Source organism: Leiobunum rupestre, assembly GCF_980474605.1.
Source record: "Leiobunum rupestre chromosome 9 unlocalized genomic scaffold, qqLeiRupe1.1.hap1 SUPER_9_unloc_1, whole genome shotgun sequence".
Classification (NCBI taxonomy): Eukaryota; Metazoa; Arthropoda; class Arachnida; order Opiliones; family Sclerosomatidae; genus Leiobunum; species Leiobunum rupestre.
Window position 1 is genome coordinate 190,396 of NW_028324280.1, and position 26,893 is coordinate 217,288.

A 26,893-nucleotide genomic window follows, 5' to 3' on the forward strand; every position below is an offset into this window, starting at 1 on the left:
ACCTCTTTTCGCGCCTTTATTTTACCCCTCTTACTTGCCTCCCGCTCGTCGGCCATTGCCTCTGCCCTAAACGGGGAGTCTAGCATCCACTCCTTGGGTATCCATAATGGAGGAGAGGACTGAAAGGGGGAAAACCAAGCATGGACGCGCCCAGGAAAATACCAAGGAGGATAGGAAGGGAGGCGAAGTAGGAGGGATGAACGCGGCAGCATCCTTGTAAGAAGCTTAGCGGCGGGAAAATTTCGGAAAAATGGCGGCTAGACGTAGCGTAGCTGCCGCAATCTTGCCGCCATTCATCCCTCCTACTTCGCCTCCCTTCCTATCCTCCGTGAAAATACCGCGAAAAAGAGTGTATAACTAGGTAAAAGAAAATTCAAAAACTGGAATCTTTCCGATTCTTCATTATTAACTATTCGACAATAAGGATTTTACCACTTATGACGTCAGAGGGGCAATATATTATAATAAAGAAATATATATAAAGACAGCCAAATAACATTTCCCGGAAATACTGTGTTGCGCAGTGCGCCATTATAAGAGCGTTTGATTTTTGATTTCAAGAGAGAAGTGGGCCGATCCCGGATTTACTGCAATACCAGGCCGACCCGTGGCGGAGGTGGAGCAAGCTCCGACCACTCCGCCGCCGTCCAAAAATAAGTTTAATATCTTGGGCCCCGATGGGACCCGTATCAGATATTAAGCTGATAAGAACAGATACTTTTAATTGTTTATTAAAAGATTCGTTAATGGTTACATATTTACAAATTTACATTTACTTTTGGTCGCGTGTTATTTTTACTTAATTTAACGCGAACCAAAAGAAGAACGCCGGATTGATTCTTTTCCAAAAAACCTCAAAAAATATGTACAATAGCTATACGTAGAGTTAAAAGCCAATAAAATTTAAATCAAAAAGTGGAGCATATGTTTAAAAATATTTGTTAAAAGAGGAGACGAAGCAATCGAGAGGCAGTGTCGACTATTGGGTAAGTATCATCGCACCAGTGACGTTTAAATTCCTGTTCCTTAAGGCGAACGTGGTCGAGTTGTGCTCTTCGTAGAATATTAAATCGGATGCGGCGTAATATGACGTCGGCGCTGTCTTTTCGTTTTTCAAACACTAAGGAATTTCGGGACTTCCAGAGTTGAAATTTGGCTTCGGAGAATATGATGGAGCAAGCGTAAAGGCAGTTTAGGGGAACCGGAAGTGACGTGTGGTAGATGACTGTGGACCAGGGAACAAACCTAACTTTAAAGAAGAGACGGATATGGTTCCAGATTAGTTTGCTTGTCTCGCAGTAGTAGAATAAATGGACGGTTGTTTCTCTTTCTGGACATCTCGGGCATTTGCTGGTCGTAGACATCTTCCTGTCGTAGAGTACGTCCCTTGTCGGAAGACCTTCGTGGATTAATTTGAAACATAGGTCGCGGCGTGAGCCTTCAATGGATTTGGATCCAATTCTTCGGAAGGTCAGAGCCCACTTGGTTTGTGGTCGAAGACCAACGATTCGAGGAACTGTGAATGGCTGGAGGAACAGACGGATTTCTTCGTTAGTAAGGGTAAGTATGGTTTGGTTACTTTTTAATTTTTTCTTTATTTTCAGGATGGATGACTTGAAGTGGCGATATTGGTCATGGACTTCTGGTGCGTGCGGTTTGCTATGTTGCCAGGGAATTTCAAGGACTGTCTTGCTGCTTGTAGATAAGTTATATATTATGCTGTCCCGACCAGGATGAGTTTCGTTGTTGATGCAGTTTAAGATCTTTCTTGTTGTAGCTACTTCGAGTGAGGTTTCTAAGTCTGGGACGCCAATTCCCCCGGATAAAATTGGTAGTACCATTGTAGAGCGTGATATGGTTTCTTGTTTGCTATTCCAAATGAAGTCAAAAATAAGTTTGGTCAGTCTGGTTATTGTTTTCTTATCGAATTGTACTATTGGAAGGGCGTATTCAAGTTTTGGAATGGCGACTTGTTTGATCAGCTGGGCTTTACCAATGAAGGAAATTTGGCGATTACGCCACAGTTGTAGTGAGCTGATGAATTTCTGTGTAAAATGCAATTGGTTAGATTTATGCGGGCCTGTTTTACCAAAGTAGATGCCTAGGATTTTCACTGGATCCGTGGTCAGTGGTATCGGTAGAGGACGTCCTGCATGAGCCACTAATTTGCCCAGTTGCAGAATCCTAGATTTCTGATGGTTAATTTTACTGCCCGAAAAGGAACAGTACTTGGCTACGACCTTCATGGTTTCATGGATGGACTCGACGTCGGCTACTATGGCGTTTATGTCATCGGCGTGGGCGATATATTTAAGCGTATCTTGTGCGTTCGATCCTGGCGCAGCTACGCCTTGGATGTCGCTTTCCGTTGCTATGGCAACTAACAAAGTTTCTACGGCCAGGCAAAACAGGAGTGGCGACAGAGGGCACCCCTGTCGTACTCCCTTCTCTATAGGGATATTTTCTGAGAGAGCTCCATTAATTAAGAGTGTACTGGTGTTTTCTTGGTAGATGATTTTGATGGCGTTGATGAAGCCCAGGCCAAATCCGAACCTCTCGAGCGTTTTAAATATAAATGTATGGTTTAATCTGTCAAAGGCTTTATTAAAGTCCAATGATAGCAGATACGCACTGACCTGCTTCTCGTCGATGGCCGTAATCGTATCTCTTAGGAGTATAAGATTGTGGGCCGAATTTCTTCCACGGACACCGCAGGTTTGCTGTGGCCCAATGAGACTCGCCGTGACGGACGCTGCTCTTTTTTCAAAAATTTTGGCGAGGATTCGTCTGTCGATGTCAAGGAGGGTGATTGGCCGCCATACGTCCATTTCCTCTTTACGAGATTCGTCTTTGCAAATTAGCGTTATAACGCCCCGAGTCATAGATTTGGGAAGTTTACCTTCTGAGATGGATTCGTTAAGTACTTTCGTCAGTACTGGCCCGATGAACTTCCAGTACTTCTTATAAAAAGCCGCTGTTAGGCCGTCGAGACCAGGTGCCTTTCCGGACTTCATAGACCGAAGGGCTTCGGTTGTTTCAGTCAAGGATATTTCACCGTCAAGAGTGGATTGTTGGTCTTTGGTGATTGCTGGTATCTTTGGCGAGAAAAAAGGTTCTGGATCGTCTTGGGTCTCCCGTTGGAATAGTGTTCTGTAAAAGTCGGTGAAAGTTGATATTATTTTGGCCTGGTCAGAAAAAACGTTGTCTTTTAGTTTAACGGTGGTAATTTCTGAATGGGACCTATTGGCTTTGTACTGCCGGTAAAATTCCCCAGAGAACGTTTCTTCTCCAGTTATTTGATTTGCTGAGAGCCTTGTAGTGGCCGACATATATCTCCTCTGGTATTCCGCCAGCTGGAGTGTTTGGACTTCTTCTTCCATGGAACAGGTATGTTTATTTTTTATTTCTGATTTTTTTATTTTTTCTAGGGCCCATCGCAGGATGGCGGATTCTTTTCTTGAATTGGACGCACGCCTCTTCCCTTCGGCTTGGAATACTTCTCGAACTCTGGTTTTGAAGATATCCCAGGCGTCACAGCTGTTCACCTCTCCGGCTAATTGATTGATTGTTCTCTCTATGGAGTCGTCCTCTGGATTGTCCGGCTGAAGAAGAGAATCGTTCAGCCGCCAGATGCCGCGTCCACGTTGAATAGTCGTTGTTATTGATATTTTCAGGCAAAGCAACTTGTGGTCTGAGATAGCATAATTGCCACCTCCAAAGGACACGGTGTCGCAAGTCAGGAGTTTGATATCTGGGCTCTGAGGTAAGTATATTCGGTCTAGGCGGCTTTGTACAGCTGACGATTTCCAAGTGAACTCTCTACGTTGCGGATGAAGTTCTCGGTAAGCGTCTATAAGGTATAAATCCGTTATTATTTTTTGTAGTTCATCGGCGCTGAGGTCTTTAGTAGGTATTCCCCCTTCTTTATCTAGGTCAGGATTCAGGATACAGTTAAAATCTCCACCTAGGATTAAATGATCGTAAGGCCCCTCGAGGTATTGGTACAGTTGAGTGAAAAAGAGTTTGCGCTCTGAAGAGACGTTGGGTGCATAAACTGATATCAGTCGAAGACGAATACTTCCGACAGTGACGTCGATGGAGACTAGACGCCCCACGGCGTCTAGACGGACGCTTTTAATATTTTTTTCATGACGCTTGTTTATTAAGATTGCTGTGCCTCTCGACCGTTCCGACCCCTCGCTAAAAACTGTTTTATAATTAAAAAAATTACGATTAAAACGGCGCCAGTCGTCAGACTGTAATAAGTGGGTTTCTTGTATAAGTAAAAAATCAAAATTATTCGAATAAAAAATTGAGGCGACATCAATTTGTTTTTGATGGTCACGAAAACCGTTAACGTTAAAGGAACCAAATTTTAAAAAGGTAGTACAGGGTGTGAATGTCATAAAAAGTTAGGAAAGAGTTCTGTGACCGGTAAGTATGCGTTTTTGTCGTTTATTTTACTTTTTTTGTCCTTTCTTTCAGATGCGGGGATCGGCTACTGTGTCGTTTGTTGGGGCTGGATACGGCTGGATTTCCTGATGTTGGCGTTGTTGTTCTAACCTTTTCTGAAAATTTCATTGGGGTAGATACGGTTAGGTCGTTGTCGCAGTGGTCGATTTCTTTTGGAGGCTTGTTGAGCTCCATCACGATGTCGTCGTGGTCGCCGGCGATGGCGTTGGTCACAGATACTGCCGAAGCGGTATCGTTGTTGACACTCGTAGCAGCTGAATTAGCTACATCTTGAGACGTTTCTTCCGGGTTACTCGGTGATGGAGTCTCGATGACTGCGTCACCTTCAGTGCTGGACTTTGACCGAATTTCTTTGATCAAGGGTTCTGGTGTAGGGACGGTTTCTTTCTGTTTTCGCTCTGGGCAGTCGTTGAACTTGTGGCCTTTTTTCTTGCATTTAAAGCAAAGGAATTCTACTCCAGGGTAGAAGACTCTGGCTCTGTGGCCTTCTCCGACTTTCAAGATGTTGGGAACGGCATTTTGAGCCGCCATCTTGATTTGGATTTTCCGACTTCCCGTCTTGATGCCAGGAAGGTCAGGAAATTCTTCCTCAACGTATTTCAGGATGTCACCATAGGGTTTAAACGCCGTTAGAAATGCTGCCCGGTCGACCCAAACTGGGACATCCCGGACAACTATCCATCTGGTTAAACCATCTACAGGGATGAACTCGTAGTCCTCTCCACTCATGTGGATGAGGCCTTTGTCCATAGCTTTTTGAAAGAAATCTTCACTTTTAAAAGTTACTTGGAAAATGTTTTTACCCAAGGGTTGAATGGCGTGGACGGACGCTGGTGACACTTGCATAAATAAAGCTTTTGCAAGGTCCATATACTGGATGCCTTCCTTAAGGGTGACCCGGCAAGTGGAGCGGCGGAGGGTTGACGACGCCATCGTCGAGGTGGGCCCTCGCCCAGGAACGGAGGAACTTTGAACTTCGCTGGTGATGGCCAAGCGAACGCAGCAGGAACGTAACGGAACGCAACAGGAACGTGGTGGAACGCCCCCAGGGCAGGCAGGCAGGTAGCCGGGCAACCAGAGGAAAGGCCGCCAACAAACACTTCTCGTCTCCTGACCAAGATCGCGGTGAGCACAAATTTAAATAATAAACAGATACTACACTTTGATCTTAGCCAAAAGGCCGAGAAGCGATAACCCGCTAGGAGCCGTCACTGTTTAACAAAGTAAAAAGAGAGAATTCGAGCATTTCAAATATTTCATAATTACGTCACCGAATGTTGGTCCTGGTGGGAGATGACAACGTTTGTAGCCATCGCGCGAACAAAGGAGAAGACGATATCTTGAATCCGTGAAATAGAGGTACACCGCCAGGCCCGGACTGGCACTTTTGGGGTCATCGGCTAGAGACAGTAGAGTGGGCCACTTTACCGGGCCGTATGGAAAAAAAATCTAAATGGTGGTTTATAGGACCATAAATAACGTATTAAGTGTACTAGATTCTACGTGAAACGTCAAACGCGTTTAAATGACCATTTAGGAAAAATTTATTATAAGCGAATAGAGCGTTCTATAAAAGTGGACCATAACCGGTCACTTTTCATACAGACTATAGAGCTGGTTCAGCAGGACTAACAACTTTTGTTATTCTTTGGTTTAAGAGAATTCGGCTTATGTCCTGTCTTTATATGAATATTTTAGAGACGTACCTTTTAGGAGTTGTAGGAGGCACCCTAGGTGTTGAAGTATGTTTGGGGTTAAGGATATTTTCATGATCTAAGTTTCATCTTAAACACGTGGATTTGGGACTAGTATTTTCTAGAATTTTTCTTATTTGCCATCATACATTTATTACAAAAATCATTTAAAATAAGAAAAAAGGCGCGGAAAGCAAAGCCGGAAATATGTGAAGCCTAGGCTAGCAACTACGCTACTAATAAAAATTGACTGCTCTCAATTTCTTACGGGTTTGCCAGATAAATATATTTCTCTAAGACGAAAAACCGGCCAAACCTTCACCTCCTCCGAACTCCAAAGGGGGAAAGCACACCACACCAATTTTATAGATTCGTAAACGCGCCTTCCCAATCGACCGCCATCACCTTACAGTCTACGGGGAGGGTGATGAAAAAACTGGTTTGGGGGGGGGGGGGGATGAAATTTCTGCGGTAAAGGGCTTGCTCGTTGGTTGTCTGTACGATAATATCGGCGCCCAGTAAACGTTTCTAAAAAGAGTGTATAGAACGTTCTATTGGAGCCGCATGCAGCCGGTGGCCCTCGGCGATCACCAACCTACCAGGACCTGGCTAGTCGCGGCTTGTCCACCGCTATCAATTACACTCTAGCGGCAACGGCCATATCACGCTGAATACACCGGTTCTCGTCTGATCACCGAAGTTAAGCAGCGTCGAGCGCGGTCAGTACTTGGGAGGGAGACCACCTGGGAACACCGCGTGCCGTTGGCTACTCATTTATTTTCGCGGGATGGGATTTGCGTCTTTTAACAGGAAAATACCTTCATCCTATCATTTTGACGCTGCTTTTTTATGCAATTAAAAGTTCGCCCAGACGATAATATTATTTCGGTCAACTCTTGGCCTTTTTTTAACAACTGGCAGCATCTTTCCGTGAATAAAATACATGTTAGTATCAAAATTGAACAAAATAAAATGGCGAGAAAATTGGTTTTCATTTTATTCTACTTAAGGCTTGTACTTAAAATAGTACTAACTTACTTACTTACTTACTTACTTACTTACTTACTTACTTACTAACTAACTAACTAACTAACTAACTAACTAACTAACTAACTAACTAACTAATTAACTAACTAACTAACTAACTAACTAATTAACTAACTAACTAACTAACTAACTAACTAACTAACGTTTATCTCTAAACAAAAACATTTCCGCGGTAAAATCCACTCTGAAATGGCCTTTTCTGGTTTTGGAATGAAGTCCAAAGTTAAAATTTTATTAACAAATTCTAATTGTGAAATATATTTTTTGTTCTAAATTTTAATCTTAAATGTAATTTAAATAGTTGAATCTAAAAAAGGACTTTTGGAAAATGTTTTATAGAAGGTTTTATCATGGGACAGCCGCATGGATTAGGGGAGTAACCCAAAAATACAAAATATCAAAACAAACCACGAAATTAAATAATAAAACGGAGACAGAGATATATTTTTTAAACAAAATAATATAGCTAACTTTTATCTATTAATTGTTTTAGGTGATGTAGTTTATGTAAAATATAAAAATGAACCTTGGCACAATATAAATTTAATGTCATGTTTTATTGATACTTAGAAAAAGTAACAAACATTTCAAAAGTCAGATCTTTGAGATCATTATTAAAAAAATATAACATTTTAAATCCGAACTCCTCTATAAATATTAAAATTATAAATTCCTAATCTACTTTAACAAAAGATATATCATATTAAGTTTAATACTATTAATGTTAGGAATAATCATGACTTTGAGATAAATAGAACAAAAATGTTTAATTCCAAATATAGTTAATTATAGAGCAATATATAATAAATGATTTTGTACTTACCAAAAATAAGCCTTGCCACTTTATATCTTGGTAATGTAGCTGCCGCGGGCGGCGGGCCCCCGGCGGCGACTCACTGTCCACGGAAGACGGGAAGAGAGAAAAAATGGAGAGGGGCTTATTTCGTGTTTTCTCTTTACGCGGAACATCTTGGCTGGAACCCAATGACCTAAAAATGAGGGGCGCGCTGTCTCTACCCACCATACCGAAACCCGCGAATTTACGTTATGAAAACCGGTTCCTTCAGCCAACCACTTAGAACATGCACGATTTACGAACCTTGGGTTACGAATAAAACCACAGGAATAACACAGAACAACCTCTTTTCGCGCCTTTATTTTACCCCTCTTACTTGCCTCCCGCTCGTCGGCCATTGCCTCTGCCCTAAACGGGGAGTCTAGCATCCACTCCTTGGGTATCCATAATGGAGGAGAGGACTGAAAGGGGGAAAACCAAGCATGGACGCGCCCAGGAAAATACCAAGGAGGATAGGAAGGGAGGCGAAGTAGGAGGGATGAACGCGGCAGCATCCTTGTAAGAAGCTTAGCGGCGGGAAAATTTCGGAAAAATGGCGGCTAGACGTAGCGTAGCTGCCGCAATCTTGCCGCCATTCATCCCTCCTACTTCGCCTCCCTTCCTATCCTCCGTGAAAATACCGCGAAAAAGAGTGTATAACTAGGTAAAAGAAAATTCAAAAACTGGAATCTTTCCGATTCTTCATTATTAACTATTCGACAATAAGGATTTTACCACTTATGACGTCAGAGGGGCAATATATTATAATAAAGAAATATATATAAAGACAGCCAAATAACATTTCCCGGAAATACTGTGTTGCGCAGTGCGCCATTATAAGAGCGTTTGATTTTTGATTTCAAGAGAGAAGTGGGCCGATCCCGGATTTACTGCAATACCAGGCCGACCCGTGGCGGAGGTGGAGCAAGCTCCGACCACTCCGCCGCCGTCCAAAAATAAGTTTAATATCTTGGGCCCCGATGGGACCCGTATCAGATATTAAGCTGATAAGAACAGATACTACACTTTGATCTTAGCCAAAAGGCCGAGAAGCGATAACCCGCTAGGAGCCGTCACTGTTTAACAAAGTAAAAAGAGAGAATTCGAGCATTTCAAATATTTCATAATTACGTCACCGAATGTTGGTCCTGGTGGGAGATGACAACGTTTGTAGCCATCGCGCGAACAAAGGAGAAGACGATATCTTGAATCCGTGAAATAGAGGTACACCGCCAGGCCCGGACTGGCACTTTTGGGGTCATCGGCTAGAGACAGTAGAGTGGGCCACTTTACCGGGCCGTATGGAAAAAAAATCTAAATGGTGGTTTATAGGACCATAAATAACGTATTAAGTGTACTAGATTCTACGTGAAACGTCAAACGCGTTTAAATGACCATTTAGGAAAAATTTATTATAAGCGAATAGAGCGTTCTATAAAAGTGGACCATAACCGGTCACTTTTCATACAGACTATAGAGCTGGTTCAGCAGGACTAACAACTTTTGTTATTCTTTGGTTTAAGAGAATTCGGCTTATGTCCTGTCTTTATATGAATATTTTAGAGACGTACCTTTTAGGAGTTGTAGGAGGCACCCTAGGTGTTGAAGTATGTTTGGGGTTAAGGATATTTTCATGATCTAAGTTTCATCTTAAACACGTGGATTTGGGACTAGTATTTTCTAGAATTTTTCTTATTTGCCATCATACATTTATTACAAAAATCATTTAAAATAAGAAAAAAGGCGCGGAAAGCAAAGCCGGAAATATGTGAAGCCTAGGCTAGCAACTACGCTACTAATAAAAATTGACTGCTCTCAATTTCTTACGGGTTTGCCAGATAAATATATTTCTCTAAGACGAAAAACCGGCCAAACCTTCACCTCCTCCGAACTCCAAAGGGGGAAAGCACACCACACCAATTTTATAGATTCGTAAACGCGCCTTCCCAATCGACCGCCATCACCTTACAGTCTACGGGGAGGGTGATGAAAAAACTGGTTTGGGGGGGGGGGGGGGATGAAATTTCTGCGGTAAAGGGCTTGCTCGTTGGTTGTCTGTACGATAATATCGGCGCCCAGTAAACGTTTCTAAAAAGAGTGTATAGAACGTTCTATTGGAGCCGCATGCAGCCGGTGGCCCTCGGCGATCACCAACCTACCAGGACCTGGCTAGTCGCGGCTTGTCCACCGCTATCAATTACACTCTAGCGGCAACGGCCATATCACGCTGAATACACCGGTTCTCGTCTGATCACCGAAGTTAAGCAGCGTCGAGCGCGGTCAGTACTTGGGAGGGAGACCACCTGGGAACACCGCGTGCCGTTGGCTACTCATTTATTTTCGCGGGATGGGATTTGCGTCTTTTAACAGGAAAATACCTTCATCCTATCATTTTGACGCTGCTTTTTTATGCAATTAAAAGTTCGCCCAGACGATAATATTATTTCGGTCAACTCTTGGCCTTTTTTTAACAACTGGCAGCATCTTTCCGTGAATAAAATACATGTTAGTATCAAAATTGAACAAAATAAAATGGCGAGAAAATTGGTTTTCATTTTATTCTACTTAAGGCTTGTACTTAAAATAGTACTAACTTACTTACTTACTTACTTACTTACTTACTTACTTACTTACTAACTAACTAACTAACTAACTAACTAACTAACTAACTAACTAACTAACTAATTAACTAACTAACTAACTAACTAACTAATTAACTAACTAACTAACTAACTAACTAACTAACTAACTAACGTTTATCTCTAAACAAAAACATTTCCGCGGTAAAATCCACTCTGAAATGGCCTTTTCTGGTTTTGGAATGAAGTCCAAAGTTAAAATTTTATTAACAAATTCTAATTGTGAAATATATTTTTTGTTCTAAATTTTAATCTTAAATGTAATTTAAATAGTTGAATCTAAAAAAGGACTTTTGGAAAATGTTTTATAGAAGGTTTTATCATGGGACAGCCGCATGGATTAGGGGAGTAACCCAAAAATACAAAATATCAAAACAAACCACGAAATTAAATAATAAAACGGAGACAGAGATATATTTTTTAAACAAAATAATATAGCTAACTTTTATCTATTAATTGTTTTAGGTGATGTAGTTTATGTAAAATATAAAAATGAACCTTGGCACAATATAAATTTAATGTCATGTTTTATTGATACTTAGAAAAAGTAACAAACATTTCAAAAGTCAGATCTTTGAGATCATTATTAAAAAAATATAACATTTTAAATCCGAACTCCTCTATAAATATTAAAATTATAAATTCCTAATCTACTTTAACAAAAGATATATCATATTAAGTTTAATACTATTAATGTTAGGAATAATCATGACTTTGAGATAAATAGAACAAAAATGTTTAATTCCAAATATAGTTAATTATAGAGCAATATATAATAAATGATTTTGTACTTACCAAAAATAAGCCTTGCCACTTTATATCTTGGTAATGTAGCTGCCGCGGGCGGCGGGCCCCCGGCGGCGACTCACTGTCCACGGAAGACGGGAAGAGAGAAAAAATGGAGAGGGGCTTATTTCGTGTTTTCTCTTTACGCGGAACATCTTGGCTGGAACCCAATGACCTAAAAATGAGGGGCGCGCTGTCTCTACCCACCATACCGAAACCCGCGAATTTACGTTATGAAAACCGGTTCCTTCAGCCAACCACTTAGAACATGCACGATTTACGAACCTTGGGTTACGAATAAAACCACAGGAATAACACAGAACAACCTCTTTTCGCGCCTTTATTTTACCCCTCTTACTTGCCTCCCGCTCGTCGGCCATTGCCTCTGCCCTAAACGGGGAGTCTAGCATCCACTCCTTGGGTATCCATAATGGAGGAGAGGACTGAAAGGGGGAAAACCAAGCATGGACGCGCCCAGGAAAATACCAAGGAGGATAGGAAGGGAGGCGAAGTAGGAGGGATGAACGCGGCAGCATCCTTGTAAGAAGCTTAGCGGCGGGAAAATTTCGGAAAAATGGCGGCTAGACGTAGCGTAGCTGCCGCAATCTTGCCGCCATTCATCCCTCCTACTTCGCCTCCCTTCCTATCCTCCGTGAAAATACCGCGAAAAAGAGTGTATAACTAGGTAAAAGAAAATTCAAAAACTGGAATCTTTCCGATTCTTCATTATTAACTATTCGACAATAAGGATTTTACCACTTATGACGTCAGAGGGGCAATATATTATAATAAAGAAATATATATAAAGACAGCCAAATAACATTTCCCGGAAATACTGTGTTGCGCAGTGCGCCATTATAAGAGCGTTTGATTTTTGATTTCAAGAGAGAAGTGGGCCGATCCCGGATTTACTGCAATACCAGGCCGACCCGTGGCGGAGGTGGAGCAAGCTCCGACCACTCCGCCGCCGTCCAAAAATAAGTTTAATATCTTGGGCCCCGATGGGACCCGTATCAGATATTAAGCTGATAAGAACAGATACTACACTTTGATCTTAGCCAAAAGGCCGAGAAGCGATAACCCGCTAGGAGCCGTCACTGTTTAACAAAGTAAAAAGAGAGAATTCGAGCATTTCAAATATTTCATAATTACGTCACCGAATGTTGGTCCTGGTGGGAGATGACAACGTTTGTAGCCATCGCGCGAACAAAGGAGAAGACGATATCTTGAATCCGTGAAATAGAGGTACACCGCCAGGCCCGGACTGGCACTTTTGGGGTCATCGGCTAGAGACAGTAGAGTGGGCCACTTTACCGGGCCGTATGGAAAAAAAATCTAAATGGTGGTTTATAGGACCATAAATAACGTATTAAGTGTACTAGATTCTACGTGAAACGTCAAACGCGTTTAAATGACCATTTAGGAAAAATTTATTATAAGCGAATAGAGCGTTCTATAAAAGTGGACCATAACCGGTCACTTTTCATACAGACTATAGAGCTGGTTCAGCAGGACTAACAACTTTTGTTATTCTTTGGTTTAAGAGAATTCGGCTTATGTCCTGTCTTTATATGAATATTTTAGAGACGTACCTTTTAGGAGTTGTAGGAGGCACCCTAGGTGTTGAAGTATGTTTGGGGTTAAGGATATTTTCATGATCTAAGTTTCATCTTAAACACGTGGATTTGGGACTAGTATTTTCTAGAATTTTTCTTATTTGCCATCATACATTTATTACAAAAATCATTTAAAATAAGAAAAAAGGCGCGGAAAGCAAAGCCGGAAATATGTGAAGCCTAGGCTAGCAACTACGCTACTAATAAAAATTGACTGCTCTCAATTTCTTACGGGTTTGCCAGATAAATATATTTCTCTAAGACGAAAAACCGGCCAAACCTTCACCTCCTCCGAACTCCAAAGGGGGAAAGCACACCACACCAATTTTATAGATTCGTAAACGCGCCTTCCCAATCGACCGCCATCACCTTACAGTCTACGGGGAGGGTGATGAAAAAACTGGTTTGGGGGGGGGGGGGGGATGAAATTTCTGCGGTAAAGGGCTTGCTCGTTGGTTGTCTGTACGATAATATCGGCGCCCAGTAAACGTTTCTAAAAAGAGTGTATAGAACGTTCTATTGGAGCCGCATGCAGCCGGTGGCCCTCGGCGATCACCAACCTACCAGGACCTGGCTAGTCGCGGCTTGTCCACCGCTATCAATTACACTCTAGCGGCAACGGCCATATCACGCTGAATACACCGGTTCTCGTCTGATCACCGAAGTTAAGCAGCGTCGAGCGCGGTCAGTACTTGGGAGGGAGACCACCTGGGAACACCGCGTGCCGTTGGCTACTCATTTATTTTCGCGGGATGGGATTTGCGTCTTTTAACAGGAAAATACCTTCATCCTATCATTTTGACGCTGCTTTTTTATGCAATTAAAAGTTCGCCCAGACGATAATATTATTTCGGTCAACTCTTGGCCTTTTTTTAACAACTGGCAGCATCTTTCCGTGAATAAAATACATGTTAGTATCAAAATTGAACAAAATAAAATGGCGAGAAAATTGGTTTTCATTTTATTCTACTTAAGGCTTGTACTTAAAATAGTACTAACTTACTTACTTACTTACTTACTTACTTACTTACTTACTTACTAACTAACTAACTAACTAACTAACTAACTAACTAACTAACTAACTAACTAATTAACTAACTAACTAACTAACTAACTAATTAACTAACTAACTAACTAACTAACTAACTAACTAACTAACGTTTATCTCTAAACAAAAACATTTCCGCGGTAAAATCCACTCTGAAATGGCCTTTTCTGGTTTTGGAATGAAGTCCAAAGTTAAAATTTTATTAACAAATTCTAATTGTGAAATATATTTTTTGTTCTAAATTTTAATCTTAAATGTAATTTAAATAGTTGAATCTAAAAAAGGACTTTTGGAAAATGTTTTATAGAAGGTTTTATCATGGGACAGCCGCATGGATTAGGGGAGTAACCCAAAAATACAAAATATCAAAACAAACCACGAAATTAAATAATAAAACGGAGACAGAGATATATTTTTTAAACAAAATAATATAGCTAACTTTTATCTATTAATTGTTTTAGGTGATGTAGTTTATGTAAAATATAAAAATGAACCTTGGCACAATATAAATTTAATGTCATGTTTTATTGATACTTAGAAAAAGTAACAAACATTTCAAAAGTCAGATCTTTGAGATCATTATTAAAAAAATATAACATTTTAAATCCGAACTCCTCTATAAATATTAAAATTATAAATTCCTAATCTACTTTAACAAAAGATATATCATATTAAGTTTAATACTATTAATGTTAGGAATAATCATGACTTTGAGATAAATAGAACAAAAATGTTTAATTCCAAATATAGTTAATTATAGAGCAATATATAATAAATGATTTTGTACTTACCAAAAATAAGCCTTGCCACTTTATATCTTGGTAATGTAGCTGCCGCGGGCGGCGGGCCCCCGGCGGCGACTCACTGTCCACGGAAGACGGGAAGAGAGAAAAAATGGAGAGGGGCTTATTTCGTGTTTTCTCTTTACGCGGAACATCTTGGCTGGAACCCAATGACCTAAAAATGAGGGGCGCGCTGTCTCTACCCACCATACCGAAACCCGCGAATTTACGTTATGAAAACCGGTTCCTTCAGCCAACCACTTAGAACATGCACGATTTACGAACCTTGGGTTACGAATAAAACCACAGGAATAACACAGAACAACCTCTTTTCGCGCCTTTATTTTACCCCTCTTACTTGCCTCCCGCTCGTCGGCCATTGCCTCTGCCCTAAACGGGGAGTCTAGCATCCACTCCTTGGGTATCCATAATGGAGGAGAGGACTGAAAGGGGGAAAACCAAGCATGGACGCGCCCAGGAAAATACCAAGGAGGATAGGAAGGGAGGCGAAGTAGGAGGGATGAACGCGGCAGCATCCTTGTAAGAAGCTTAGCGGCGGGAAAATTTCGGAAAAATGGCGGCTAGACGTAGCGTAGCTGCCGCAATCTTGCCGCCATTCATCCCTCCTACTTCGCCTCCCTTCCTATCCTCCGTGAAAATACCGCGAAAAAGAGTGTATAACTAGGTAAAAGAAAATTCAAAAACTGGAATCTTTCCGATTCTTCATTATTAACTATTCGACAATAAGGATTTTACCACTTATGACGTCAGAGGGGCAATATATTATAATAAAGAAATATATATAAAGACAGCCAAATAACATTTCCCGGAAATACTGTGTTGCGCAGTGCGCCATTATAAGAGCGTTTGATTTTTGATTTCAAGAGAAGTGGGCCGATCCCGGATTTACTGCAATACCAGGCCGACCCGTGGCGGAGGTGGAGCAAGCTCCGACCACTCCGCCGCCGTCCAAAAATAAGTTTAATATCTTGGGCCCCGATGGGACCCGTATCAGATATTAAGCTGATAAGAACAGATACTACACTTTGATCTTAGCCAAAAGGCCGAGAAGCGATAACCCGCTAGGAGCCGTCACTGTTTAACAAAGTAAAAAGAGAGAATTCGAGCATTTCAAATATTTCATAATTACGTCACCGAATGTTGGTCCTGGTGGGAGATGACAACGTTTGTAGCCATCGCGCGAACAAAGGAGAAGACGATATCTTGAATCCGTGAAATAGAGGTACACCGCCAGGCCCGGACTGGCACTTTTGGGGTCATCGGCTAGAGACAGTAGAGTGGGCCACTTTACCGGGCCGTATGGAAAAAAAATCTAAATGGTGGTTTATAGGACCATAAATAACGTATTAAGTGTACTAGATTCTACGTGAAACGTCAAACGCGTTTAAATGACCATTTAGGAAAAATTTATTATAAGCGAATAGAGCGTTCTATAAAAGTGGACCATAACCGGTCACTTTTCATACAGACTATAGAGCTGGTTCAGCAGGACTAACAACTTTTGTTATTCTTTGGTTTAAGAGAATTCGGCTTATGTCCTGTCTTTATATGAATATTTTAGAGACGTACCTTTTAGGAGTTGTAGGAGGCACCCTAGGTGTTGAAGTATGTTTGGGGTTAAGGATATTTTCATGATCTAAGTTTCATCTTAAACACGTGGATTTGGGACTAGTATTTTCTAGAATTTTTCTTATTTGCCATCATACATTTATTACAAAAATCATTTAAAATAAGAAAAAAGGCGCGGAAAGCAAAGCCGGAAATATGTGAAGCCTAGGCTAGCAACTACGCTACTAATAAAAATTGACTGCTCTCAATTTCTTACGGGTTTGCCAGATAAATATATTTCTCTAAGACGAAAAACCGGCCAAACCTTCACCTCCTCCGAACTCCAAAGGGGGAAAGCACACCACACCAATTTTATAGATTCGTAAACGCGCCTTCCCAATCGACCGCCATCACCTTACAGTCTACGGGGAGGGTGATGAAAAAACTGGTTTGGGGGGGGGGGGGGGATGAAATTTCTGCGGTAAAGGGCTTGCTCGTTGGTTGTCTGTACGATAATATCGGCGCCCAGTAAACGTTTCTAAAAAGAGTGTATAGAACGTTCTATTGGAGCCGCATGCAGCCGGTGGCCCTCGGCGATCACCAACCTACCAGGACCTGGCTAGTCGCGGCTTGTCCACCGCTATCAATTACACTCTAGCGGCAACGGCCATATCACGCTGAATACACCGGTTCTCGTCTGATCACCGAAGTTAAGCAGCGTCGAGCGCGGTCAGTACTTGGGAGGGAGACCACCTGGGAACACCGCGTGCCGTTGGCTACTCATTTATTTTCGCGGGATGGGATTTGCGTCTTTTAACAGGAAAATACCTTCATCCTATCATTTTGACGCTGCTTTTTTATGCAATTAAAAGTTCGCCCAGACGATAATATTATTTCGGTCAACTCTTGGCCTTTTTTTAACAACTGGCAGCATCTTTCCGTGAATAAAATACATGTTAGTATCAAAATTGAACAAAATAAAATGGCGAGAAAATTGGTTTTCATTTTATTCTACTTAAGGCTTGTACTTAAAATAGTACTAACTTACTTACTTACTTACTTACTTACTTACTTACTTACTTACTAACTAACTAACTAACTAACTAACTAACTAACTAACTAACTAACTAACTAATTAACTAACTAACTAACTAACTAACTAATTAACTAACTAACTAACTAACTAACTAACTAACTAACTAACGTTTATCTCTAAACAAAAACATTTCCGCGGTAAAATCCACTCTGAAATGGCCTTTTCTGGTTTTGGAATGAAGTCCAAAGTTAAAATTTTATTAACAAATTCTAATTGTGAAATATATTTTTTGTTCTAAATTTTAATCTTAAATGTAATTTAAATAGTTGAATCTAAAAAAGGACTTTTGGAAAATGTTTTATAGAAGGTTTTATCATGGGACAGCCGCATGGATTAGGGGAGTAACCCAAAAATACAAAATATCAAAACAAACCACGAAATTAAATAATAAAACGGAGACAGAGATATATTTTTTAAACAAAATAATATAGCTAACTTTTATCTATTAATTGTTTTAGGTGATGTAGTTTATGTAAAATATAAAAATGAACCTTGGCACAATATAAATTTAATGTCATGTTTTATTGATACTTAGAAAAAGTAACAAACATTTCAAAAGTCAGATCTTTGAGATCATTATTAAAAAAATATAACATTTTAAATCCGAACTCCTCTATAAATATTAAAATTATAAATTCCTAATCTACTTTAACAAAAGATATATCATATTAAGTTTAATACTATTAATGTTAGGAATAATCATGACTTTGAGATAAATAGAACAAAAATGTTTAATTCCAAATATAGTTAATTATAGAGCAATATATAATAAATGATTTTGTACTTACCAAAAATAAGCCTTGCCACTTTATATCTTGGTAATGTAGCTGCCGCGGGCGGCGGGCCCCCGGCGGCGACTCACTGTCCACGGAAGACGGGAAGAGAGAAAAAATGGAGAGGGGCTTATTTCGTGTTTTCTCTTTACGCGGAACATCTTGGCTGGAACCCAATGACCTAAAAATGAGGGGCGCGCTGTCTCTACCCACCATACCGAAACCCGCGAATTTACGTTATGAAAACCGGTTCCTTCAGCCAACCACTTAGAACATGCACGATTTACGAACCTTGGGTTACGAATAAAACCACAGGAATAACACAGAACAACCTCTTTTCGCGCCTTTATTTTACCCCTCTTACTTGCCTCCCGCTCGTCGGCCATTGCCTCTGCCCTAAACGGGGAGTCTAGCATCCACTCCTTGGGTATCCATAATGGAGGAGAGGACTGAAAGGGGGAAAACCAAGCATGGACGCGCCCAGGAAAATACCAAGGAGGATAGGAAGGGAGGCGAAGTAGGAGGGATGAACGCGGCAGCATCCTTGTAAGAAGCTTAGCGGCGGGAAAATTTCGGAAAAATGGCGGCTAGACGTAGCGTAGCTGCCGCAATCTTGCCGCCATTCATCCCTCCTACTTCGCCTCCCTTCCTATCCTCCGTGAAAATACCGCGAAAAAGAGTGTATAACTAGGTAAAAGAAAATTCAAAAACTGGAATCTTTCCGATTCTTCATTATTAACTATTCGACAATAAGGATTTTACCACTTATGACGTCAGAGGGGCAATATATTATAATAAAGAAATATATATAAAGACAGCCAAATAACATTTCCCGGAAATACTGTGTTGCGCAGTGCGCCATTATAAGAGCGTTTGATTTTTGATTTCAAGAGAGAAGTGGGCCGATCCCGGATTTACTGCAATACCAGGCCGACCCGTGGCGGAGGTGGAGCAAGCTCCGACCACTCCGCCGCCGTCCAAAAATAAGTTTAATATCTTGGGCCCCGATGGGACCCGTATCAGATATTAAGCTGATAAGAACAGATACTACACTTTGATCTTAGCCAAAAGGCCGAGAAGCGATAACCCGCTAGGAGCCGTCACTGTTTAACAAAGTAAAAAGAGAGAATTCGAGCATTTCAAATATTTCATAATTACGTCACCGAATGTTGGTCCTGGTGGGAGATGACAACGTTTGTAGCCATCGCGCGAACAAAGGAGAAGACGATATCTTGAATCCGTGAAATAGAGGTACACCGCCAGGCCCGGACTGGCACTTTTGGGGTCATCGGCTAGAGACAGTAGAGTGGGCCACTTTACCGGGCCGTATGGAAAAAAAATCTAAATGGTGGTTTATAGGACCATAAATAACGTATTAAGTGTACTAGATTCTACGTGAAACGTCAAACGCGTTTAAATGACCATTTAGGAAAAATTTATTATAAGCGAATAGAGCGTTCTATAAAAGTGGACCATAACCGGTCACTTTTCATACAGACTATAGAGCTGGTTCAGCAGGACTAACAACTTTTGTTATTCTTTGGTTTAAGAGAATTCGGCTTATGTCCTGTCTTTATATGAATATTTTAGAGACGTACCTTTTAGGAGTTGTAGGAGGCACCCTAGGTGTTGAAGTATGTTTGGGGTTAAGGATATTTTCATGATCTAAGTTTCATCTTAAACACGTGGATTTGGGACTAGTATTTTCTAGAATTTTTCTTATTTGCCATCATACATTTATTACAAAAATCATTTAAAATAAGAAAAAAGGCGCGGAAAGCAAAGCCGGAAATATGTGAAGCCTAGGCTAGCAACTACGCTACTAATAAAAATTGACTGCTCTCAATTTCTTACGGGTTTGCCAGATAAATATATTTCTCTAAGACGAAAAACCGGCCAAACCTTCACCTCCTCCGAACTCCAAAGGGGGAAAGCACACCACACCAATTTTATAGATTCGTAAACGCGCCTTCCCAATCGACCGCCATCACCTTACAGTCTACGGGGAGGGTGATGAAAAAACTGGTTTGGGGGGGGGGGGGGGATGAAATTTCTGCGGTAAAGGGCTTGCTCGTTGGTTGTCTGTACGATAATATCGGCGCCCAGTAAACGTTTCTAAAAAGAGTGTATAGAACGTTCTATTGGAGCCGCATGCAGCCGGTGGCCCTCGGCGATCACCAACCTACCAGGACCTGGCTAGTCGCGGCTTGTCCACCGCTATCAATTACACTCTAGCGGCAACGGCCATATCACGCTGAATACACCGGTTCTCGTCTGATCACCGAAGTTAAGCAGCGTCGAGCGCGGTCAGTACTTGGGAGGGAGACCACCTGGGAACACCGCGTGCCGTTGGCTACTCATTTATTTTCGCGGGATGGGATTTGCGTCTTTTAACAGGAAAATACCTTCATCCTATCATTTTGACGCTGCTTTTTTATGCAATTAAAAGTTCGCCCAGACGATAATATTATTTCGGTCAACTCTTGGCCTTTTTTTAACAACTGGCAGCATCTTTCCGTGAATAAAATACATGTTAGTATCAAAATTGAACAAAATAAAATGGCGAGAAAATTGGTTTTCATTTTATTCTACTTAAGGCTTGTACTTAAAATAGTACTAACTTACTTACTTACTTACTTACTTACTTACTTACTTACTTACTAACTAACTAACTAACTAACTAACTAACTAACTAACTAACTAACTAACTAATTAACTAACTAACTAACTAACTAACTAATTAACTAACTAACTAACTAACTAACTAACTAACTAACTAACGTTTATCTCTAAACAAAAACATTTCCGCGGTAAAATCCACTCTGAAATGGCCTTTTCTGGTTTTGGAATGAAGTCCAAAGTTAAAATTTTATTAACAAATTCTAATTGTGAAATATATTTTTTGTTCTAAATTTTAATCTTAAATGTAATTTAAATAGTTGAATCTAAAAAAGGACTTTTGGAAAATGTTTTATAGAAGGTTTTATCATGGGACAGCCGCATGGATTAGGGGAGTAACCCAAAAATACAAAATATCAAAACAAACCACGAAATTAAATAATAAAACGGAGACAGAGATATATTTTTTAAACAAAATAATATAGCTAACTTTTATCTATTAATTGTTTTAGGTGATGTAGTTTATGTAAAATATAAAAATGAACCTTGGCACAATATAAATTTAATGTCATGTTTTATTGATACTTAGAAAAAGTAACAAACATTTCAAAAGTCAGATCTTTGAGATCATTATTAAAAAAATATAACATTTTAAATCCGAACTCCTCTATAAATATTAAAATTATAAATTCCTAATCTACTTTAACAAAAGATATATCATATTAAGTTTAATACTATTAATGTTAGGAATAATCATGACTTTGAGATAAATAGAACAAAAATGTTTAATTCCAAATATAGTTAATTATAGAGCAATATATAATAAATGATTTTGTACTTACCAAAAATAAGCCTTGCCACTTTATATCTTGGTAATGTAGCTGCCGCGGGCGGCGGGCCCCCGGCGGCGACTCACTGTCCACGGAAGACGGGAAGAGAGAAAAAATGGAGAGGGGCTTATTTCGTGTTTTCTCTTTACGCGGAACATCTTGGCTGGAACCCAATGACCTAAAAATGAGGGGCGCGCTGTCTCTACCCACCATACCGAAACCCGCGAATTTACGTTATGAAAACCGGTTCCTTCAGCCAACCACTTAGAACATGCACGATTTACGAACCTTGGGTTACGAATAAAACCACAGGAATAACACAGAACAACCTCTTTTCGCGCCTTTATTTTACCCCTCTTACTTGCCTCCCGCTCGTCGGCCATTGCCTCTGCCCTAAACGGGGAGTCTAGCATCCACTCCTTGGGTATCCATAATGGAGGAGAGGACTGAAAGGGGGAAAACCAAGCATGGACGCGCCCAGGAAAATACCAAGGAGGATAGGAAGGGAGGCGAAGTAGGAGGGATGAACGCGGCAGCATCCTTGTAAGAAGCTTAGCGGCGGGAAAATTTCGGAAAAATGGCGGCTAGACGTAGCGTAGCTGCCGCAATCTTGCCGCCATTCATCCCTCCTACTTCGCCTCCCTTCCTATCCTCCGTGAAAATACCGCGAAAAAGAGTGTATAACTAGGTAAAAGAAAATTCAAAAACTGGAATCTTTCCGATTCTTCATTATTAACTATTCGACAATAAGGATTTTACCACTTATGACGTCAGAGGGGCAATATATTATAATAAAGAAATATATATAAAGACAGCCAAATAACATTTCCCGGAAATACTGTGTTGCGCAGTGCGCCAAGAGCGTTTGATTTTTGATTTCAAGAGAGAAGTGGGCCGATCCCGGATTTACTGCAATACCAGGCCGACCCGTGGCGGAGGTGGAGCAAGCTCCGACCACTCCGCCGCCGTCCAAAAATAAGTTTAATATCTTGGGCCCCGATGGGACCCGTATCAGATATTAAGCTGATAAGAACAGATACTACACTTTGATCTTAGCCAAAAGGCCGAGAAGCGATAACCCGCTAGGAGCCGTCACTGTTTAACAAAGTAAAAAGAGAGAATTCGAGCATTTCAAATATTTCATAATTACGTCACCGAATGTTGGTCCTGGTGGGAGATGACAACGTTTGTAGCCATCGCGCGAACAAAGGAGAAGACGATATCTTGAATCCGTGAAATAGAGGTACACCGCCAGGCCCGGACTGGCACTTTTGGGGTCATCGGCTAGAGACAGTAGAGTGGGCCACTTTACCGGGCCGTATGGAAAAAAAATCTAAATGGTGGTTTATAGGACCATAAATAACGTATTAAGTGTACTAGATTCTACGTGAAACGTCAAACGCGTTTAAATGACCATTTAGGAAAAATTTATTATAAGCGAATAGAGCGTTCTATAAAAGTGGACCATAACCGGTCACTTTTCATACAGACTATAGAGCTGGTTCAGCAGGACTAACAACTTTTGTTATTCTTTGGTTTAAGAGAATTCGGCTTATGTCCTGTCTTTATATGAATATTTTAGAGACGTACCTTTTAGGAGTTGTAGGAGGCACCCTAGGTGTTGAAGTATGTTTGGGGTTAAGGATATTTTCATGATCTAAGTTTCATCTTAAACACGTGGATTTGGGACTAGTATTTTCTAGAATTTTTCTTATTTGCCATCATACATTTATTACAAAAATCATTTAAAATAAGAAAAAAGGCGCGGAAAGCAAAGCCGGAAATATGTGAAGCCTAGGCTAGCAACTACGCTACTAATAAAAATTGACTGCTCTCAATTTCTTACGGGTTTGCCAGATAAATATATTTCTCTAAGACGAAAAACCGGCCAAACCTTCACCTCCTCCGAACTCCAAAGAAGGGGGAAAGCACACCACACCAATTTTATAGATTCGTAAACGCGCCTTCCCAATCGACCGCCATCACCTTACAGTCTACGGGGAGGGTGATGAAAAAACTGGTTTGGGGGGGGGGGGGGGGGGGATGAAATTTCTGCGGTAAAGGGCTTGCTCGTTGGTTGTCTGTACGATAATATCGGCGCCCAGTAAACGTTTCTAAAAAGAGTGTATAGAACGTTCTATTGGAGCCGCATGCAGCCGGTGGCCCTCGGCGATCACCAACCTACCAGGACCTGGCTAGTCGCGGCTTGTCCACCGCTATCAATTACACTCTAGCGGCAACGGCCATATCACGCTGAATACACCGGTTCTCGTCTGATCACCGAAGTTAAGCAGCGTCGAGCGCGGTCAGTACTTGGGAGGGAGACCACCTGGGAACACCGCGTGCCGTTGGCTACTCATTTATTTTCGCGGGATGGGATTTGCGTCTTTTAACAGGAAAATACCTTCATCCTATCATTTTGACGCTGCTTTTTTATGCAATTAAAAGTTCGCCCAGACGATAATATTATTTCGGTCAACTCTTGGCCTTTTTTTAACAACTGGCAGCATCTTTCCGTGAATAAAATACATGTTAGTATCAAAATTGAACAAAATAAAATGGCGAGAAAATTGGTTTTCATTTTATTCTACTTAAGGCTTGTACTTAAAATAGTACTAACTTACTTACTTACTTACTTACTTACTTACTTACTTACTTACTAACTAACTAACTAACTAACTAACTAACTAACTAACTAACTAACTAACTAATTAACTAACTAACTAACTAACTAACTAATTAACTAACTAACTAACTAACTAACTAACTAACTAACTAACGTTTATCTCTAAACAAAAACATTTCCGCGGTAAAATCCACTCTGAAATGGCCTTTTCTGGTTTTGGAATGAAGTCCAAAGTTAAAATTTTATTAACAAATTCTAATTGTGAAATATATTTTTTGTTCTAAATTTTAATCTTAAATGTAATTTAAATAGTTGAATCTAAAAAAGGACTTTTGGAAAATGTTTTATAGAAGGTTTTATCATGGGACAGCCGCATGGATTAGGGGAGTAACCCAAAAATACAAAATATCAAAACAAACCACGAAATTAAATAATAAAACGGAGACAGAGATATATTTTTTAAACAAAATAATATAGCTAACTTTTATCTATTAATTGTTTTAGGTGATGTAGTTTATGTAAAATATAAAAATGAACCTTGGCACAATATAAATTTAATGTCATGTTTTATTGATACTTAGAAAAAGTAACAAACATTTCAAAAGTCAGATCTTTGAGATCATTATTAAAAAAATATAACATTTTAAATCCGAACTCCTCTATAAATATTAAAATTATAAATTCCTAATCTACTTTAACAAAAGATATATCATATTAAGTTTAATACTATTAATGTTAGGAATAATCATGACTTTGAGATAAATAGAACAAAAATGTTTAATTCCAAATATAGTTAATTATAGAGCAATATATAATAAATGATTTTGTACTTACCAAAAATAAGCCTTGCCACTTTATATCTTGGTAATGTAGCTGCCGCGGGCGGCGGGCCCCCGGCGGCGACTCACTGTCCACGGAAGACGGGAAGAGAGAAAAAATGGAGAGGGGCTTATTTCGTGTTTTCTCTTTACGCGGAACATCTTGGCTGGAACCCAATGACCTAAAAATGAGGGGCGCGCTGTCTCTACCCACCATACCGAAACCCGCGAATTTACGTTATGAAAACCGGTTCCTTCAGCCAACCACTTAGAACATGCACGATTTACGAACCTTGGGTTACGAATAAAACCACAGGAATAACACAGAACAACCTCTTTTCGCGCCTTTATTTTACCCCTCTTACTTGCCTCCCGCTCGTCGGCCATTGCCTCTGCCCTAAACGGGGAGTCTAGCATCCACTCCTTGGGTATCCATAATGGAGGAGAGGACTGAAAGGGGGAAAACCAAGCATGGACGCGCCCAGGAAAATACCAAGGAGGATAGGAAGGGAGGCGAAGTAGGAGGGATGAACGCGGCAGCATCCTTGTAAGAAGCTTAGCGGCGGGAAAATTTCGGAAAAATGGCGGCTAGACGTAGCGTAGCTGCCGCAATCTTGCCGCCATTCATCCCTCCTACTTCGCCTCCCTTCCTATCCTCCGTGAAAATACCGCGAAAAAGAGTGTATAACTAGGTAAAAGAAAATTCAAAAACTGGAATCTTTCCGATTCTTCATTATTAACTATTCGACAATAAGGATTTTACCACTTATGACGTCAGAGGGGCAATATATTATAATAAAGAAATATATATAAAGACAGCCAAATAACATTTCCCGGAAATACTGTGTTGCGCAGTGCGCCATTATAAGAGCGTTTGATTTTTGATTTCAAGAGAGAAGTGGGCCGATCCCGGATTTACTGCAATACCAGGCCGACCCGTGGCGGAGGTGGAGCAAGCTCCGACCACTCCGCCGCCGTCCAAAAATAAGTTTAATATCTTGGGCCCCGATGGGACCCGTATCAGATATTAAGCTGATAAGAACAGATACTACACTTTGATCTTAGCCAAAAGGCCGAGAAGCGATAACCCGCTAGGAGCCGTCACTGTTTAACAAAGTAAAAAGAGAGAATTCGAGCATTTCAAATATTTCATAATTACGTCACCGAATGTTGGTCCTGGTGGGAGATGACAACGTTTGTAGCCATCGCGCGAACAAAGGAGAAGACGATATCTTGAATCCGTGAAATAGAGGTACACCGCCAGGCCCGGACTGGCACTTTTGGGGTCATCGGCTAGAGACAGTAGAGTGGGCCACTTTACCGGGCCGTATGGAAAAAAAATCTAAATGGTGGTTTATAGGACCATAAATAACGTATTAAGTGTACTAGATTCTACGTGAAACGTCAAACGCGTTTAAATGACCATTTAGGAAAAATTTATTATAAGCGAATAGAGCGTTCTATAAAAGTGGACCATAACCGGTCACTTTTCATACAGACTATAGAGCTGGTTCAGCAGGACTAACAACTTTTGTTATTCTTTGGTTTAAGAGAATTCGGCTTATGTCCTGTCTTTATATGAATATTTTAGAGACGTACCTTTTAGGAGTTGTAGGAGGCACCCTAGGTGTTGAAGTATGTT

The 26,893-nt window shown here is 40.6% G+C and overlaps 12 non-coding genes and 2 pseudogenes across 12 annotated transcripts; 6 read left to right on the forward strand and 8 right to left on the reverse strand.

Annotated features, from left to right (window-relative positions):
* Positions 1-562: 562 nt before the first annotated feature.
* Positions 563-740, reverse strand: LOC149920904 (U2 spliceosomal RNA; annotated as a pseudogene).
* Positions 741-5,593: 4,853 nt separating this feature from the next.
* Positions 5,594-5,665, reverse strand: LOC149920905 (U2 spliceosomal RNA; annotated as a pseudogene).
* A 1,151-nt stretch (positions 5,666-6,816) lies between these two features.
* LOC149920906 (5S ribosomal RNA) lies at positions 6,817-6,935 on the forward strand. The gene has a single exon (XR_016477707.1). It is a non-coding gene; the product is annotated as a 5S ribosomal RNA (ribosomal RNA).
* A 1,979-nt stretch (positions 6,936-8,914) lies between these two features.
* LOC149920907 (U2 spliceosomal RNA) lies at positions 8,915-9,106 on the reverse strand. The gene has a single exon (XR_016477611.1). It is a non-coding gene; the product is annotated as a U2 spliceosomal RNA (small nuclear RNA).
* Positions 9,107-10,258: 1,152 nt separating this feature from the next.
* On the forward strand, positions 10,259-10,377 carry LOC149920908 (5S ribosomal RNA). Its single transcript, XR_016477708.1, has one exon. It is a non-coding gene; the product is annotated as a 5S ribosomal RNA (ribosomal RNA).
* A 1,983-nt stretch (positions 10,378-12,360) lies between these two features.
* LOC149920909 (U2 spliceosomal RNA) lies at positions 12,361-12,552 on the reverse strand. The gene has a single exon (XR_016477612.1). It is a non-coding gene; the product is annotated as a U2 spliceosomal RNA (small nuclear RNA).
* A 1,152-nt stretch (positions 12,553-13,704) lies between these two features.
* LOC149920910 (5S ribosomal RNA) lies at positions 13,705-13,823 on the forward strand. Its single transcript, XR_016477709.1, has one exon. It is a non-coding gene; the product is annotated as a 5S ribosomal RNA (ribosomal RNA).
* Positions 13,824-15,804: 1,981 nt separating this feature from the next.
* LOC149920911 (U2 spliceosomal RNA) lies at positions 15,805-15,996 on the reverse strand. Its single transcript, XR_016477613.1, has one exon. It is a non-coding gene; the product is annotated as a U2 spliceosomal RNA (small nuclear RNA).
* Positions 15,997-17,148: 1,152 nt separating this feature from the next.
* Positions 17,149-17,267, forward strand: LOC149920912 (5S ribosomal RNA). The gene has a single exon (XR_016477710.1). It is a non-coding gene; the product is annotated as a 5S ribosomal RNA (ribosomal RNA).
* A 1,983-nt stretch (positions 17,268-19,250) lies between these two features.
* LOC149920913 (U2 spliceosomal RNA) lies at positions 19,251-19,442 on the reverse strand. Its single transcript, XR_016477614.1, has one exon. It is a non-coding gene; the product is annotated as a U2 spliceosomal RNA (small nuclear RNA).
* Positions 19,443-20,594: 1,152 nt separating this feature from the next.
* Positions 20,595-20,713, forward strand: LOC149920914 (5S ribosomal RNA). The gene has a single exon (XR_016477711.1). It is a non-coding gene; the product is annotated as a 5S ribosomal RNA (ribosomal RNA).
* Positions 20,714-22,691: 1,978 nt separating this feature from the next.
* On the reverse strand, positions 22,692-22,883 carry LOC149920915 (U2 spliceosomal RNA). Its single transcript, XR_016477615.1, has one exon. It is a non-coding gene; the product is annotated as a U2 spliceosomal RNA (small nuclear RNA).
* Positions 22,884-24,042: 1,159 nt separating this feature from the next.
* Positions 24,043-24,161, forward strand: LOC149920916 (5S ribosomal RNA). Its single transcript, XR_016477526.1, has one exon. It is a non-coding gene; the product is annotated as a 5S ribosomal RNA (ribosomal RNA).
* Positions 24,162-26,144: 1,983 nt separating this feature from the next.
* LOC149920917 (U2 spliceosomal RNA) lies at positions 26,145-26,336 on the reverse strand. Its single transcript, XR_016477616.1, has one exon. It is a non-coding gene; the product is annotated as a U2 spliceosomal RNA (small nuclear RNA).
* Positions 26,337-26,893: the final 557 nt, after the last annotated feature.